The 6,000-nt window shown below is 64.3% G+C and overlaps 1 protein-coding gene across 4 annotated transcripts in view; it reads right to left on the reverse strand.

Moving 5' to 3' along the window:
• ZBTB46 (zinc finger and BTB domain containing 46) overlaps positions 1-4,072 on the reverse strand; it is a 38,143-nt gene extending 34,071 nt beyond the window's left edge. The window contains exons 1-2 of one of the 4 annotated variants that reach the window (XM_084888448.1): positions 2,968-3,187; positions 2,430-2,547 (exon numbers count right to left, since the gene is read on the reverse strand). The gene's annotated coding sequence lies outside the window, so the exon portion shown is untranslated. Of the gene's footprint in view, positions 1-2,429; positions 2,583-2,967; positions 3,188-3,688 lie in introns of those variants that run through there. The other 3 variants (XM_084888447.1, XM_084888450.1, XM_084888446.1) reach the window with 3 other exon arrangements.
• Positions 4,073-6,000: the final 1,928 nt, after the last annotated feature.

Here is a 6,000-nt window from a genome sequence, read left to right on the forward strand (position 1 = left end):
GGGGACTGAAAGGTCCCGGGTTCGATTCCGGTCAAGGGCATGTACCTTGGCTGCGGGCATATCCCCAGTAGGGGGTGTGCAAGAGGCAGCTGATCGATGACTCTCTCTCATCGATGTTTCTGACTCTCTATCTCTCTCCCTTCCTCTCTGTACAAAATCAATAAAATATATTTAAAAAAAAAAAAATACCCTCGGGTGGGGATTTAAAAGCACACACTTAGTAATGTTTGAACCTATATGAGAGCCAAATAGCAGGGCTGACAGATACTGAGCAGAAACGGTTACATAAATCATATGCCGGGGTCAAGTTTGAGCGTCAGCCTTTTTATTCTTCTGTGGAATAAACACAGCACAGGCCTGTACTGTCACCGTAACGGAAGAGCACAGGCAGCACATGGGCACACAAGGCACAGAGCGTTGAAGCTGGAATCGCAGGAAAGGGGGGACTGTCGCTGATGTCACAGCCCCAGACCCTAACCACACCGACCACAGCAAAGCCGCAGCGAGAGCCGAGGACGTGAGGGCCAGGATGAGGAGGACAGCCATGTCTCGGAGACGTGAAGGAGCCGTGGCCTCAGCAGAGATTGTCCTCGTGGGCCCATCTGGGCAGAGAGGCCACCGGAGCGAACGTGTGGCCACAGGAAGTCGTGGCCATCTCCCACCACTCAGCCGCTTCAGGGGGACACTCTTAAGTCAGAGAGAAGAAAAAGCCTGCGTTTTTCTGATCACATGGGTTGGGCAGGAACATAAGCCACAGACAGAGTGTGGGGACAAGAGGATAGTGGTTTCTAGAACTCTCCTGGCACCTAGACAGCAGCCAAGAGGGCACCTGAGCACAAAGCCCCTGCAGAGGGAGGCACGGGCGCCAGCTCCAGCTTCGAGGAACTTCCTGAGCCCCACGCACTAAGTGGGTCTGCTCAGCTCCTGGCGGCGGGTCCCAGGCCTCTGGTGGAGAACAAAGCTTGAGAGCCTCCAGCTGTCCCAGAAACACGGGCCGCAGGGACAGAGTGGCCCAATTTCCCTTAATTTGAAAAACTCCACCAAAGGACAATGTTGGGAGGTTCACCCCGTTAAACTCTAATTCAGCTGCACGTTTGTAAACAGTACCCCACCCAGCGATGAAGCCCGTCTGCCTCCCCTCTCCGAGCTCCCCTTGTCGAGGAGCTGGGCCAGGGCACGGCCGCCAGTGCCCAGCACCGAGAGGGGCCGTGGCCGGTCCGCGCACAGCGGGCACAGCGCTCACCCAGCTGCGGCACGAGGCGCGTGTGCGTGTCCGAGGCGCGTGTGCGTGTCCGGGAGGCAGGAGGCCTGCTGGGCGGGAAGGCTGGGTCTGGGGCTGTGACCACTCCCCCGGGGAATCTCACCCTGACCGCTCCCTCTCCTCTTCAGGAATGGAGGTGGAAATGACTGCTGCTTTTAAGGGGGCACAGTGTTTAAATTCCTCCTTCAATCTGCAGTAACTTCTGCTTAAATACGCCGTCATTTGCTAGACCTTTCTGGAATAACGCATCCCGAAGTGTCAGGTGACACTATCTGAAGCTATCAGAAAACATGCCCGAGGGAAGGGTCCCACTGGCCAAGCACTATTGTTTACTTCATTATTCACGTGAAAAGGAAACCTCCCTACATCTCCTTCTGATGAAAAAACTACTTTCCCTTCTCAGAGTGGAAACATTGCCTCGCGCAGGCAGCAGGCGGGCCAGCAGCAGAGAACCCACAAGTCAGCTACCCAAACGGGAAGTTACCTTTTTAAAAGATCCAATATGAGCGATTCTACAAGGAATGCGATGTGAGTGCGCCGCCGCGGTGCACAGGTGTCTGGGCCGGCGGGCGCTCATTAACATTTCTTTAAACAATGCTGTGACAACCTGGCCCCGCGTCCCACCGCATCCTGCGATTGTGGCAGGAAAAGCCGAGGGGATTCGCTGACAATCTCAAACTTTCTTTTGTTTATATTTCCTCAGTCTCAGAAAATACCTGTTCTTTGCCCCATTTGGTTTCTACCAGGGGTCCTGGCTTTGGTCAAGCCGTATTGTGCGAGGTCCTTTAAACAAACACGTAACTAATTTGCTGGCGGGGCTGAGGGCACCCCAACTAGCCAGAGCCCTCTGCCTGGCGTGGAAAAGCCCCGTTTGACGTCGGGACTGAGTTGTCAGATACTGACTCCTGCCACCCGGTGAGACTGACATGTCTATTTACAAAGAAACAAAGACGCCGCGCCGCGGACCCCATCCCTCGGCTCGCCCCGTGCTCCGCGAACCCCTCGCCACTCAGCGCGCCTCGCCCCCTCCAGCTCCTCCGGCCCCCGGCCCCAGGCCCCTGAGCCCAGATTCAGCCGGCAAGTAAAATGGAGACAAGGCGGGTGCCCGCTTCAGGGGGAGACAATGACCCCCAAGGCCGGGCAGAGCGCGGGGACCTACCGCACCCACCTCCCGCAGCTCCGACTCTTGGCAACTCGGCGCGGCGGGTCCGGGTGCGGCTCGGAGGCGCGGGCGGGGGCGCGCGGGACGGCGCGGGCGAGGGGCGCCAGGATGCCCCGGGACGTCTCTGGGGACGGGCGTTGACGCAGCAGAAATTACCAGCTGGAAAATTCCCCTTTTGGAGGTGACGGGGAGGCACCGCGGCGGCGGCCGCAGGAGGCGCCCAGGGCGAGGGGCACGGGGCAGTCCCGCCACTGCCAGCGCCTCGGCGGGCAGCCCCACGGGGATCCCGCCCCGCCCCCGCCCGCCCCGCCCCACGCCACCTGAGCTCGGGGACCGGGCCGGGGTCCCACCAGAGCCGCCGGAGCCGGAGCTGGAGCCCGCCGATCGCCGCCGGGAGGGCGCCCCCGCGGGGTGGGGCGCGGCGGGCGCTGGGCGGCCGGTGGCGGTGACGCGCCCCGGCTCCGAGCGGCCCCGGCCCGGCCCCCGCCCGGCCCCACCGCGACACGCCGGCCGGCCGCGCGGACAATGAGCCGGCGCCGCTTACCTGTGACCCCATGGGGCGCGGGCGAGGGCAGCGCTGCGGCCGCCGGACCGGAGCCGGGGATCGCCGCCGCCGCCGCCGGGCGAGCGCTGCGTCCGGGCGGGTCTGAGATGCGCGCTCGCCTCTGCTGCTCCGTCCGTGTGTCCGTCAGTCCGTCCGTCAGGACAGCGCGCGCCCCCGCGCCCGCTCCAACCCCGCGGCCCCCGCCGCCCGCGCGCGCCCCGCCCGCGGCCCCCGACCCCGCCCCCGGCGCGCGCCCGGCGCCGCTGATTGGCCCGCGCCGCGCCCGGCCTCGCCGCCGCCCCGCCTCGCCTCCGCCCGCCCGGCGCGCGCCCGGCCGCTCTCTCGACCCCCCGCGCGGCGCGGCGCGGCGGGGCGGGAGGGGCGCGGCGGGGTCGGTCCTCCTCCGTCCCCGCTGGGGCGGCCGGACAGCGGAAGCGCGGGCAGGGCTCGCTGGGAATTGTGGGTAGCCCCCTCCCCGGGCAGGCGGGCGGGGCGGGGGAGCGCTGCGGGGGTCTCCGGGCACCCGCGCCTCTGCCCGCAGCTCTGGCAGCCGCGCCCCCGGCCGGGAGACGGGCCGGCGAGGGCACGCAGCCCGGGTCCGAGGAGCGCCCCGGCGTTGCCGGCGCCTCAGCGGCTCAGAGGCTCGCCGGTCTCGGGCCGAAGGCTGTCCCCGCTCATCCACGCGCTGCGGGGCGCGCGTCTCGCAAACTTCGCGACTTACCCGCGCCTAGGCGCCTGCGGCCCCGCTCTGCGCCACGAACGTGCTCCCACGGCCCGAGCCCTCGAGCAATCGGGGGCTTGGGCACCGCACGCCCGCACCATCGGGGACCTGAGCGCGCCCCGGGAGAGACGCGCCTCCGGGAGCCGCCCCGTCACTGTGCATGTCCGGGGGCTTGCGTTTGACCAACTTAGGAGCACCGGCGGCCACACGCAGTGGTCCTTCCCGCCGCTTCGTTTGCCTGGCGGGGGCGGGGCCACACCCCTCGCAAGCGATCAAGAGCGCGGCTTCCGGAGGGGCCAGCGCGCCCCTCTCCCCCCGCTGTCCTCAGCCCTGGAGCAGGCGTCCTGGGAATCGCGGCCCCGCATTCCTGGCTGGCCTGTGCGGGGCAAAGGCCACTTCGCTTCCTCCGGGCGGGCGCGGCCCTGGGAAGGGAGGTGAGCTGTGGCTGGCCAGCGCGCAGGGGAGTCCAGCAAGACCAGCTCCCAATGGGGAGGCGCCCTGCCTCCCTGCGGGCCCTGCCCGCGGAATTCCTCGGGAGGTGGGAGGCGGCTGGCCATTATGGATGCTTTCTCAGGATGTGAAGGAGGCATTCACTGGCTGCAGGGGAGGGCAGGTCGGTGGTGGGGGTGGGGTGGAATTCTCCTGGAGTGAACAAGCGGGACGTGGGTCTGGCAGCCCGGATGGAAGGCTGAGACACTCCCTCCCGCTTCCTAGCGGTGCCTGCGGGTGGCTGTGCAGACAGCTCCCTCCCAACCTTTCTCTGGAGGACCCTCTCAGCCACAGCCTCCTGGTCTGGGGAACCGGTCCCAGGGTCCTGGGCCGTGGGAGGGGCCGGGCTCATCTGCCCTGGCCGGCGGCTGCCTCTAGGCCTCCAGGAGGGTCACCTGCTTCCTCCCTTTGAAGGGAAAGAGGTCTTTCTGCAAGTGCTCCCCACCTGCCTACCTGGCACAAGTGTGTCCTCAGAGGATAGGCGGCCAGGGAGCCGGGGCAGCTTGCGAAACCCCAAACCTAGGAGAGCCTGACCCCTGATGCCTCCGGCAGAGTTTCTCCTTGGAGCGCTACACACACACACACACACACACACACACACACGATACTCCACAAACAGCCTTGCTGGCATGCACGTCCACGTCCCGCTGCCTTGGTTGGAACACCCAGAGGTCCAGGGGTTGCTCAGGAGGCCTACCCTTGAGAAGCCAGCCTTGTCTCCCCATCCCCCCGCCAGCTGGGGCTTATGGTCCTTGCCGAGTTCTGGAGTGAGTCCCAGGGCCCTGAGACCCTCTCCTCACTCCCTCATCCCGCATGGCGATGAATCAAGGGCCCTCCCTCTCCGCAGCAGCCTTGCCAGCGATTGGGGACTGAGACTCCCGTCTTTTCTGCTCCCAGAACCAACAGAAGGGCAAGTTGCCCGAAGATGAAGCTGATACACCAAAAAGGCAGGACCAAGAACAGTCCCAGAGAACCCTGATCAAGCCATGCCTAAAGTCCACCCTATCGCTAGACGTTTGTTGTTCTGTGAGTTAATAACACCCTTTACCATTTAAAGAAAGAAGAGCCACCTGGCTAGTGTGGTCAGTGGTTGAGCGTCCACCCATGAACCAGGAGATCACAGTTGGATTCCTGGTCAAGGGCACATGTCTGGGCTTCAGGCTTGATCCCCAGGAGGGGGCGTGTAGGAAGCAGCCCATCAATGTTTTTCTCTCATTGATGTTTCTCTCCCTTCCTCCCCCCGCTTCTTCTCTCTAAAACCAACATAAAATCTATTGGAAGGAAAGAAGTGGTGGCAGCAGGTGGCACCTGGAGCCAGCCCAGTGCCTCTGTCTGGTGGGAAGTGCCACAGCCCTGTCCCAGGGACCCCACTCGTTAGTGCCCAGCAGTAGCTAAATTGGCACAGGGCCAGGCTAGGTTGCAAAGCCTCCTCCTTGCTGGGGTCCCCTGAACCCTGCTGAAAGCGACACGCACTGCCCCCCGGCCTCTCGGCCTGGCCACACCCAGAAGGATCTGCCGCCTGGCAGCAGCCGCCCTCGCTGTCCATGGACGGGAGCCTCAGAGAAGGCAGAAGCAGCTCTTGCAACAGGTGAGGACCAAGGATGTGAGGTTGGCCTCTGTGATGCTCTTTGGCCAGGGCACCCAGGATCCAGGGCCAACAGTGCCAGCGCAAGGGATAAGGTACCTTCCACGACGAACTCTGGCTCAGCTTGTGGGAAGACCAATGGACGACCGGGCTCTGTGCTGCTGACGGCTGCATGGTGGTCATTCTGCAAACTCACCCCAGCCACGAGGGGAGTGTGTCTGGAGCCTGCCCAAGGTCA

This window comes from Pipistrellus hanaki (assembly GCF_964339955.1).
Source record: "Pipistrellus hanaki genome assembly, chromosome: 6".
NCBI lineage: Eukaryota > Metazoa > Chordata > Mammalia > Chiroptera > Vespertilionidae > Pipistrellus > Pipistrellus hanaki.